Raw genomic sequence first — 12,818 nt, 5'->3', positions numbered from 1 at the left:
CTTCCACTCCCACCTCCGAGGAGCCCCTGACTCCTCCACCGACCCGGCCACTGATGGCACCCCGCTGATGACCACCAAGCCTGCTCAGGTGACAGCCGGCCCCACGCGGCCAGGGCACGAGTCGCCAGGGGCACCCCCCGTTGGTACGGAGCAATCAACTTCCTTACCGGGCGATACAGAAGATAATCCACCTCCTGATGCTGTGGCAGCTAAATCCACCACAGAGCGCGTGCCCAGTGTCACTGAGAGCTCCCTCCCCACCCCCTTAACCCTTGAGCCTGATCGGGAGGCGCCACTATCCAGCTGCTTGCCTCCCGAAACCCAGAACCTCGCCTCTGCCCCTGCCCCTATCCAATTTACCTCCTGCAATATCATTGCCGCCCCCAGGGCTGTCTCCTTCCCTTTCCCAACTGATGACCCCCAGGGAGCGGCCTCTGTGTTCTCCTGCCCCGACCCATTAGGGGCTGCTATTTTCCCTCCACCACCCCTTATTGTCCCAGAGCTTGAGGCGGGCCTAGAAGCTCCAGCCCATCAGGCACCCCATCGGGGGTCCGCGCCCTGCTTGTCCGTTTTAGTGCTGCGTGGCCCGCTGGGAGATGCAAGCTTCCCTGCCAGTGAGAATCCCCCCGCCCCCCCCATGACACCTCTCACCATTGCAACGTTGAACACCCGGGGTTGTAGGATGGCTCTCTGCAGGTCCCAGGTGCTCTCCTTCCTTCGGGAGGGAGGGTACTCTGTGATATTTCCTGCAGGAGACCCATACGGATCTGACCGCCAAAGACAGTTGGTGGCTGGAGTGGGGGGACAGGGTCTACTTTAGCCATTCCACGATACGGCAGGCTGGAGTGGTGACCCCTGTTCTCCCCCGACCTACGGCCCAAGGTGCTAGGGGTCGCAGAGGCCGTACCGGGTTGCCTGCTGCATCTCCGGGTCTGTACAGAGGGGCTTGTGGTTAACCTTGTTAATGTCTATGCCCCGACATCGGGCCCAGAGCGGCTGCAATTCTATCAGAGGGTGTCCGCTTTCCTTGGCACCTTAGATCCTCACAAGTGCCTGGTCCTGGGAGGGAATTTTAATACCACCCTTGAGAAGCGAGACCGCTTGGGGACCGAGCAGAGCCCGGCCGCCGCGGACACCCTCCGGGAGATAGTTGAACATCACTCCCTAGTGGACATCTGGCATGACCACCACCCGGATGACACTTCCACGTTCACCTTTGTCCAGGTGGAAGCCCATCGGTCAAGCCACTCCTGGTTGGACAGCATTTATTTATCACGCTGCCATCTCTCACGAGCCCACTCCTCCAGCATTCGGCTGGCCCCATTTTCTGACCATCACCTAGCCACCGTGACAGCCTCCCTCTATGCGGAGGGGCCAGGGCCGGCCTATTGGCATTTTAACAACAGTCTGTTGGAGGATGAGAGCTTCATGATGTCCTTCCGGGAATTCTGGCTGGCCTCGGCGTGGCGATGGTGGGACCTGGGGAAGGTGCGCGCCAGGCTCTTCTGCCGCGACTACACCCGGGGCACCAGCCGATGGAGAAATGCAGAGATAGAGTAGTTGGAACAGGAGGTCTTAGAGATGGAGAGGCGTCTGGCTGCCAGCCCTGAAGACCCGCTCCTCTGCAGAGTGTGCCGGGAGAAGCTCCAGGCCCTCGAGGACCATTGGGCCCGAGGCGCCTTTGTTCGATCCCGCATCTGCCTCTTTCGGGAGATGGATCGTGGCTCCCGCTTCTTCTATGTCCTGGAGAAAATGAGGGGGGCCAAGAAACATGTCACCTGCCTCTGGCAGAAGATGGCACCCCCCTCACGGAACTGGTGGAGATGAGCGGAGGGCCCGAGCCTTCTATGCAAGTCTTTTCTCCCCGGACCCGACCGATCCTAGCGCTTGCAGAGTGCTTTGGGAGGAGCTCCCTACAGTCAGCGTGAGTGACCGGGACCGGCTAGGGTTGCCTCTCACACTGGCCGAGTTCACGGTCAACCCTAATAAGTCTCCAGGCATGGACGGGCTGACCGTGGAGTTCTACCACGTGTTTTGGCACGTCCTCGGCCCAGAGCTAATCACCGTCTGGGCCAAGTCTCTGCAGAGCGGGGTCCTCCCTCTTTCGTGCAGGCGAGCTGTGCTCGCCTTATTGCCAAAGAAGGGGGACCTCTGCGATTTACGAAATTGGCATCCCGTCTTGCTCCTCAGCACGGACTACAAAATCGTAGTGAAAGCAATCTCGCTGCGGCTAGGGTCTGTGCTGGCGGACGTGATCCACCCAGACCTGAGTTTCCTGTGACTGTGGGGCCATTTTCTGATCCTCTGTTCATTCACGTATCCGGGCGGAGTTGCTCTGGGGGGTGTCCACCGACTTCCTTGATGCTTTTGAGGAGCGGTGGGTGCTGTCCGAGGTTCTCTGCTCGGTGTCCCCATCCGGGTCCCTTTGTTTGACTCTTTGATTGTGGGAGAGAGTAAGGGGCCCCAGCCATTGCTGCTGCGGACACCACCACCTTCGAGGGGTCCTTTCACACCTGGGTGCATGTGCCCCCCACCGGATTGTCCACCCCACAGCCTGCCCCTCTTGTTGGGTGCTTTCAGAGGAGGGAATTGTTGGTGACACTCGGGCGTGGCGCCAGATAACTCGAAGGGGTAGAAGACCACGAGAGTTGATGAAGCCCCCTTGCTCTGGGCCACCAGGTAACTCAGAAGGGTGGAAGACTACGAGAGTAGAGGAAGCCCCCCGCTCTGGGCCCAGGCAAGCTTGAACACTTCCCTCCCCTGAAGCTAATGAGAAAACAATTGTGATTGGTTGCTGTGTTACACATTGCATATGCTGCTGTTTTTACTTTGTAAGTGTGTTATGCAAATAAAAAAACATCTTTTGCTTCAAAAAAAAAAAAATACTCTCCTATAGCCATCTGGCCCGGCCCGGTCACATCATATAAACACCACCCTATACTGGAAACCTACTGATAGCTATACTTACCTACATGCCTCCTGCTTTCTTCCAGACCACATCACACGATCCATTGTTTACAGCCACGCTCTAAGATACAACCGCATTTGCTCCAATCCCTCAGACAGAGACAAACACCTACAGGATCTTTCTCAAGCATTCTTAAAACTACAATACCCACCTGGTGAAGTGAAGAAACAGATTGGCAGATCCAGAAGGGCACCCAGAAGTCACCTACTACAAGACAGGCCCACGAAAGAAAGTAACAGAATGCCACTAGCCGTCACCTACAGCCCCCAACTAAAACCTCTCTAGCACATCATTAAGGATCTACAACCTATCCTTAAGGACAATCCCTCACTCTCACAGACCTTGGGAGACAGGCCAGTCCTCACTTATAGACAGCCCCCCCACCCCAATCTGAGGGAAATACTTACCAGCAACTACGCACCAGACAACAAAAACACCAACCCAGGAACCAAACCCTGCAACAAACCCCGGTGCCACCTCTGTCCACATATCTATTCATGGGACACCATCATAGGACCTGACCACATCAGCCACACGATCAGGGGCTCGTTCACCTACACGTCTACCAATGTGATATATGCCATCATGTGCGAGCAATGCCCCTCTGCCATGTACATTGGCCAAACCGGATAGTCTCTACGCAAAAGAATAAATGGACACAAATCTGACATCAGGAATTACCACATTCAAAATCCGGTAGACCACTTCAATCTCCCTGGTCACTCAATAACAGACTTAAAAATGGCAATTCTTCAACAAAAAAACCTTCAAAAACAGACTCCAACATGAAACTGTAGAACTGTTAATTTGCAGATTGGACACCATCAAATTAGGCCTGAATAAAGACTGGGAGTGGTTGGGTCATTACAAAACCTAATTTCCCCCATACTAATTTCCCCCTACTGTTACTCACGCCTTCTTTTCAACTGTTTGAAATGGGCCACTCATTACCACTACAAAAATGATTTTTCGTCCCTTGGTATCCTATTGTTAATTGAATTGTCTCATTACACTGACCTCCCACTTGGTAAGGCAACTCCCATCTTTTCATGTGTTGTGAATTTCTACCTGCTACTGTATTTTCCACACCATGCATCTGATGAAGTGGGTTCTAACCCATGAAAGCTTATGCCCAAATAAATTTGTTAGTCTCTAAGGTGCCACAAGGACTCCTCATTGCTTTTGCTCCAAGTGAGGAGAGAATCAGGCATAGGCACCAACTTCCTGGGTGCTCCAGGGCTCAAAATAGTGGGGGTGATCAACACCCACCAGCCATAGTTGTTCAGCTGGGCCACCATTCAGCTGTTCGGCAGCTGGCATGGGGCCTCCAGGGAGGGGGTGGAGCAGGGACAGGAAGAGGCAGAGCAAGGACAGGGCCTCGAGGGAGAGGGTGGCGGGGCCTTGGGGCAGAGTGGGGATAGAGCACCCACAGGGAAAAATAAAAGTTAGCGCCTATGAAGAAACTAATTCACTAAAGAATAGATGGATAATTAATTGAGACTAGGTACAAAGCAGGGTAGAATTTGGCTCCTAATTCAATGGTGTTGAGATTGGCATGAACAGAGGTACAAGAATTTGGCCCTTAATAAACATATAAGACAGTAAGTAAATGAAACTAGTTGTGTAGTTTAGGTTTAAATTACTGAAGTTGGGCCTAGCATGGTAAAAAAAAAAAAAAAATGTCAAAACTGTTTTTTATAGAAAACTGGGGTTTTGACCTACCAAAGTTTTGAACAGAAAGTGATTGTTTTTCCCTGAAACCCAACAGAAAAAAAAAATGTTTTTTATCTTTTGACTAAATGTCAAAATTTCCCATGGGGGGAGGGGAGAATCCTCATTTTCCACCCAGTTCTAGGTAAAGGTAATTTCAGATACTCCTGAGGCCTCCTGCCCTGACAGTTCTCATAGTTTCATAATCACATTTTTCTTGACCCAAGGAAGAGAGACTAAATGTTTTTCTTCTCCCTTTTTGCAGTATGGAAAGCCTGTACAACCAAGAAGAGACTCAAGCTCTGATCCTTCAAAAAGTTCCTTTTGATAGGTCTATCCCATGTCTAGCGGTCAGCACGGGCATAACTCTTTGTAGGATCAAGGCCAAACTCTTACTATGGGGAAAACAGTAAAAATTACTCTAGGAAAGATACAATTTTTTACTTAACTACCTGCTGGTTAGAGAACTTTCATGTTACTTATAACTACATTTAAAAAAAAAATCAGACAGAAGTGTGTGTTTGAAGTTGACTCTGTCCTTTTTAAAAAAACAAAACAAAATACATTAAATTTTGCAAACATTCAAGAAGATAGTCAATAGAAAAGTTACATGTTATTAATACCTAATATCTTAATAAGTAGCAATCGTTGTTTTCATTGGGGCATAAACATTCCTTACCATTTAATGCATCATAAAAAGCTCAATTGCCTATTAATTGCTAATGTAATTTGAAGCAAACTACATGATAATATATTATCTCTTGCAAGCCTCTTCGGTCTTAATTGTGTCCTTTAATAATAAACCAATGTGAACTGAACATGCAACCACTAAATCAAATGCCTATACAAGACAATTAAAGGAATTTGCAGTGGTGTTGTAGCAGTGTTGATCCCAGGATGTTAGAGAGACAAGGTGGGTAAGGTAACATCTTTTATTGGACCAACTTCTGTGGGTGAAAAAGACAAGCTTTCAAGCTACACAGAGCTCTTCTTCAGACCTAATAAAAGATATGACCTTATTCACCTTGTCCCTCTAATTAAAGAAGTATCATTTAAGTGTTAAAAAAGCAAAAGTAGCTACATAACATTCTGCTAGTGATAATCGTGTGCCACATCCCTTTCTAATTAGTCCTTTGTTTAAATGGAGATCAATCACTTTCGTTTTTGGCCAGGTACAGGTAAGCCTCTGTGTGGTTCTTGGCCCTATGTGGTTTTATCAACAGTCTGCTTTACAGAAATTTTAGGGAAAGCAATTCTGGTCTTTGAATTCACGACATATCAGTGTGCACTATGATCTGGCCTTGAAAAGGGCTGTCTTTCCTCCAGTGTATTATAGATTACAGTATCAGGGTTCTCTAAGACCCCCATGTGGGGACCCATGTGGATACCATTGACAGCTCTAGTATAGTAGTGAAATGCCAGCTGCTCTTTGTGCCTTGCTTGCTCGCGTGTTGGTTTGCTCTCACCAGGAGGGATCTCACAGTGAGAAGCAAAAAGGTTGTGTTTCAGCTATGTTTTTTTTTTAAATCCATTCTAATTGCTTTTTTACAGTCCTGTTTGTGGATCGTATTGGTTTGCTTCTGGCAGACCACTCTAATTGGTGTTGCCAGTCTTCAGATTCTGATCTTGTGTCTGATATTTTATTTTGTTTAATACATGCTATTAAGCAAGACTTAATGAGACAGCTGAATGTCCATGTGAGAATGGACCGTGATAAGATCCAGTTGCTTTCACTGACTGACTGACAACTTATTCCTTTTTACAGTGATATACTTTCTTGAATTGTATACATATCTACAGCTTTATCATTGTACCTCTTTTTCTTTCTCTATATCTGAGGTTTTACTGGAAAAAATCTCAGTGCCTTGAGTGGGAATTTTGCTAGGATGATGCCTGCAGCATTGGGCCCAGCATAATGTTCAAAAACTTCTGTGACTATTAATTTCACACCAATCTCACTTGGGCCTTTTCACAAATTAATCTCCTTCAGTGCCCTCATATGTACACAGGGTATGTATGATGTTAGGTTTGATTTGAAGAAATGTGGGACATTTGATTTCTTTGTAAAGAGAATTTCTTTTAGAAGAGACTTTAATACTGAGGCAGATTTTCATATGCATGATTTATCTTATGTTTTTTCATAGTTGTACTTATTTTTTTCTGATTCTGTTTGTTTCATAGAACACATTAAGTGACAGATCTACAGGAAATGAACCAATTATGAAAGCCAGAAAAAACTATAAAATACTATTTTTAATTTATCCTTAAATATCTTCAGTTTCATATCCAGAGAGTAGACTATAATACCGTGTAATATTATCTAGAGCCACAGTGGGGAAAAATGATATAACCATTACAAGAATTTTAAAAAGCCACTTAAATAGAAAAAGTTTCCCAGTAGACTATCACAGCAGGTTGCATCGTATAAAATCCCAACTCAAACTAGAAGAAGATAAACATAACTAAACCCAAGGGACAAACAACCCTTGTTAGCTATTTCTAAGCAAACACAGATGTCCCATAATATTCCAGCAATGTCTGTTTTAATGTTATCCATAAGCAAAGAGGAAACAATCTTTAAAAAGAGAAGAGAAAAGGAAAACTTCCAACTACCAATTAAAGAGAACAGAAAGAAAAAAAGTAAGAACTTTGAAGTAAATCTTCCTCGTCTCCATTTAGGATAAAATCTGTTTGACATTGTTTCCTTTCTTTTGCACATCTGAGGGGTATCAGAAACTGCTCACATGGTAAGACAAATAAATGTGTCCACTCAAAACAATTAGCAATTTAGCAAGAAACAAAACTTTAATTTCGGTGTAACTGTTCAGAAATCCTGCTCTCAGCCTTGTTCTACATCTCAGAACTTGAGCTGTTTATGGAAATACAGAATATGTACCAGTTTTTCCTTGTAAGGAAATATACTGTTTTTCTAAGCCTCAAAAATAATGCACTCTGGTAGCCACGCAGAATTAGAAACATACAAGAACTTGGAAGTCATAAATGGCCAGATTTTTATATGTATTTTGGTGCCCAGAAGATGCAAATAGGCACCTATTGGGATTGTCAAAAGTGCCTACATGCGCATCCGCACCCATAGGTTTCTAAATACTTTTGAAAATCTGGTTCCAAATCCTTTAGGGTACAATTAGTGCTGATATACTCCCCAAGGATATGAAATGATTTTTTGCTGCCTTTTAAAGGAGACCACATTTTTGATCCAAAACAGTTTCCAGTAATGAGGCGAGAGTTTTACTAGACTGTTTGCCTCCTGTGTTTCATTAGGAAAGTGAAGCTGAATGCAAATTAAGTTAAACTAAGTTAAGTGGAACTTGATTAAACCATGTACACCGCTCTATCCATGTGACTGAGTTGCTTCCCCCAAACTCCTCAAGATCCCTGTTCCACTGGTATCCTGTCAATAATTGTCCCTCCAGGGAACATGAATCCTCTGACTCCAGTTCCGCTTATCATGATACATACATTTAAATTAGGCTCAGGAGCCTGAGATTTAGGTATTTTACTACTATGCTATAAAGCAGAGGTTCTCAAACTGTGGTCCGCGAGCTCCATTCAGGTGGTCCATAGACAGTTCCCTCTAATGTGAGCACTTGGGTAGTCACATAAAAGAGAATGAAGGGCCACCCACCTAATTAGTGGAGCCGCGCAGGCGTGACTCCACTAATTAGGTGCCTGGCCTCTGGAGCAGACGCACATGTAAGGTGAGGTGGTGGTTGGGGGGGAATAGGTGGTAGGTGGGAGGGGGCAGTGGAGTGAGAAGAGGGGGTGGGGGGAATTTGGGATGTGCAGGGCTGCAGAGGCCAGAGAAAGAGGAGCTTTCCCCAGCTCCAGGGCTGCGGCTGCCGGGGAGAGACAGCCCTCCTTCCCAGTCTCAGCTCCGTTGCTGCTGTGGCAGGGGAGAGAGGGAGAGACCCCACTCCTTCCCAGCCTCAGCTTGGGGGCTGCCGTGGTGGGGGAGAGAGGGCACATCAATCGCATTAGAAACTTAAGACGACTGATATTAAAATATGAGTGGCGTGCTTTTATTTGTAGAACCAAAAAAAAAAAACCCATTAATTAAGGGGTTTTTTTTATAGTGCTTTTATCCAAAGTGCTTTACAATAGTTAGCTAACGGTACAAACAACATTTGGAAAAATCATTAAGTGGTCCACCGAGACCCTCAGCAATTTTCAAGTGGTCCATGAAAAAAAATGTTTGGGAACCATTGCTATAAAGCTTTAAGGTCTGCATTATCAGTGTGGGTCTAGTGAAATCAACAAAATCACATCAACATCAAACTAGAGTTGCACAGTAACTACCCTTAATTTTATAGAGTAGAAATCTTACTGTACTGTCTTGGAGAACTCAAAACAAATGTGAGATTTTAACTTCTGAGTAGACTGTGTGTTCTTTTATTTATCTGTCTAAAATATCCTAAATTTTCTTTCTATTTTTACCAGTCACAGACCAAGACTCAATCTTTGTCCTTAATATCCTGCAGAATGTTCCCCAAGAGATGTCTGCAGATGAGACACCTTCCAGGATCCCGAGATTTGCTACAATATCCGAAGTTCCTATCACTAACGTATAACACTAATAAAGTGTCACCATGCAGCCCAAGTTCACCAAGGCAATTAGGTATATGCCTGACTTTGAGTACGTTGTTAGTACCATTGAAATAAGATTAAGGGCCTAATTCACCACTGTATTACTCCAGTTTTATGCTGGTGTCATGCCATTGATAAGACTTTTTTGTATGTTTTAAGTTTGGCATATTGTTATGTACCCAGCTTTAATAGGTCATAGTCAGTACTGAGGGGCCTCCTTTTGTTGTCTCTTTTCTACACCATACAATGGTGCATATCCAATCTTTTAATATAAAACAGCATGGAAAGTGAGGTCTTACCTAATAAACACAAAAAAATGTCAAAACCAGGGATTTGAGGAGCACAGAGATCCACTGTAAGTTTTCCTCCTTGATGAGGCCCAGTGAGGGTACAGAAGAAGCAGAGTAATGTGACCTACTCAGTATCTGAGGCCTGTAGGTCAAAGGGGAGATTGGGTATAAACATCTGCTTAGAGCTGGGAAAATATTGCTAATTTCAAAAAACAAAACAAAAATCAGGAGCAAATAAGTCACGTCTTATATGCATGTGTTTGAAATACAAACAATGAATGATGGTATGGCTGTGACAAAAAATTGCTGTGACAAAAAATTTACTAGTGTTCATATGGGTGCCTTGCCTAACACTTGAGTGACAAAGTACAGATAAAATGTTTATAAGTTATATGTTCAAAAGAATATTCTCAAAGGATCATATTTTAAACCAAAATAAATAAAGCATTATTAGCCCCATAATAAGTACAGATAAAATGTTTACCACTGTGTATTTTATGTTACAGGAAAAACGGTTTGGGAAATGTGTTAAGAAGTTCTAAAGGATTTTATTAGAACTAGTTTTTAGGTCCCTGATCTGTATGACCAAGTACCTAAATTACTATGAGTTCAACTGCACAAGGCACAAAGACAGCAATAAAAATAATCCCTAAAATGGTGTTGTATACGTGCAGCTGAGATGTTTTTAAAGTCTGTTATCTTGGGACTTACCATGGCTCAAAGCAAGTGGTATGTTTCCCATTGAAAAGGGAGTAATTGAATGTCTAGCTGAATGATATGCCTCTCTCTAGCCCTGCTCTGGCAGGAGATAAGACCTTAAAGTTCGAACATTGTGATGTACAGCTGTCATTGGCCATGGACTGAATCTTGCCAGGATGCATTTTTGGGAGAACATTCAAAATTTTGGGAGCGAAGACAAACATCTCTGGCTGACTGATTTAAAATGTAGTGGCTCAGACATTCACAATGTTAAAAAAGCCTCATTTGGATGTATCAGAAGAAGGCAGATGAGGTGATTAAAACTACATGATGTGTTTATTCATTGCATTATTGTAGTTGTTCATATGAATAGCACCTCAATATGTGGGGAATAAAATTTGTTAGCAATATTTATGGGGCTAATAATGCTTTATTTGATCAAGTAGCACATTGGTTTAAAATATGATCCTTTGAGAATACTCTTTTGAACATATGTATAATTTCACTTAATCCATTTCATTTTAGTTTGTGACTGTAGGATCAATCCAACATTACAGCTGAGCAGGAGGCATCATTACAGACCGCAGTGAAATTACAAATGCTGAATAGCCACGGAGGTCTCATGGGTTGACATTGCCTACTCTGTTTTGAGTCAAATATGATCTTTAAGCTGTTCTATAAACGGTCTCTGAGCACGCTTTTACATGTCAGTTTTACTAGTTTCACCTTAAAAGTCATCATAAAAAACACCATACCTATTATACATTAGATTAGTGAACAGCATGCATACTATGATTCCTGAATAGAGCCAAAGTACTATGCAATCTCAGTAACTTTGTATACAAGTTGTATTGTGGTGTATGTTTTTGTTACCACTTTTTGACCTGAGTGGCTAGTCAAAGTTTGGGGTTCTTGGGATGCCTCAGTTGGGAGTAGACATTGATGACTGACTCAGATATCTTCTTTGATGTAATCTTGTTTATTTACAAGGAATATACAAAGTCCTGCTTCTCTGAATGCAGGAGGAACCAAAGGCAAAAAGATCACTTTCTTAGTTTACAGACTTGGCACCCCAGAACCGGTCTCAGGATCACACGGTTCTTACAGGCTTCTGTTTAGATTTCTTCAAGCTGTCGCTGTGGTATATATACACACACGTGCCCCCACCACCTCCCAATATTCAACAAAGTCTCCTCTATTCACATGCTCCAAAACTCCTGGGTGGATTCTCATAACCCTTCTAACTTGGATGAGGGATGGTGCTAATTTATTCTTAGAGTTATATTAACTGAAGGTTGCATTCACAATCATCAATCTCAATAAGGCTTTAACTCAATCGACAATAAGGATTCACCCAGTTCATAACATTACACTGTGCATCACAGGACAGGTTTGTGCTTTTGGTTATCTACATAATAGGAATTTCTGGTTGTAGAAGTGTGCAGCAAAGCAGATATCTATCTATGTGATTCACTTTAATAATAATTAGGCGTTGTGTGTCAAATATAGGACCTGATTCATTATTGATCTTAACAGATTTGCACTAGTATAAAACTGGAATAAAACAGTGCCTTATTTTGTTAAAAATCAGCTGTTTTTTTAGCATTTGGTAGATATCCTTAAATTTTGCTAATGAACTGAATTTTGAGATGCCTGCAATATCCAATGCATGGACTACCCCTATCAAATTCAAATAGGTTTATTATGCTATTACTTCTCTGGAGAATGGGAATAAGGGGGTGGTGAGAATATCATTTTGCAGTTAGTTTAAAAGTCTCAACCTGGCATCATCTGGGTAACCTATACTGCTAATGAAGTCCCCAAAGTATGAGAATGTTATATTAAAATGGCATCTGCCTGTTTTAGGTTTGTTCTCTTTTACCCTCCAAATTAAAAATACAAAAGCACAGATGAATCCAATGAATTAACAATAAGCAGCTCATTTGCAGTCCAAATGCAGTTACTATCAGTAATAAATTTCACAACTAATTAGGAGAATGTATTTGTGCTAGTTTGAAGGTAATTGGTTGTTATGGTTTTAATATGTCTCACCACTTTTTATTTTTACCGCATTTTACCTCCAGCTGCTGTCATATTAATCCACAGAAACACCTTGCTAAGAATAAAATGAAAACAACAGTTACTTGTGGAAATGCTGTTTTCATTCAAAAAAATTGTTTTTATAAGTGATCATCTCTGAACTCTTCTCAGTTGAATTCCAAATCACAGAGATCCATCCCCATCAGCTCAGAGAGCACAACGTAAATCAGACAATGTTGTTGAATCCTCTCATTCTCCAAGAGGTCACTTACAAGGAAGTAGAGGAGGATGGTTTTCAAATACTGGATAGCAAAGTGTGAGATATGGCTTTAACTCTCAGCTCAGACATAGACTTGCTGTGTGACCTTGGGATAGTCAGATCGCTCTGGCCAAGAGCCACAAAAGGTATTTCTACACTGCAGCTAGGAGTCTGGCTCCTGGCCCAGGCAGACAGACTTGTACTTCCTCCATTCAAGCTAGCATGCTAAAAATATCAGTGTGGATGT

Source organism: Eretmochelys imbricata, chromosome 2 (genome assembly GCF_965152235.1).
Source record: "Eretmochelys imbricata isolate rEreImb1 chromosome 2, rEreImb1.hap1, whole genome shotgun sequence".
Taxonomy (NCBI): domain Eukaryota; kingdom Metazoa; phylum Chordata; order Testudines; family Cheloniidae; genus Eretmochelys; species Eretmochelys imbricata.
The sequence above is the reverse complement of the archived record's forward strand: the minus strand, read 5'-3'. Positions refer to the sequence as shown.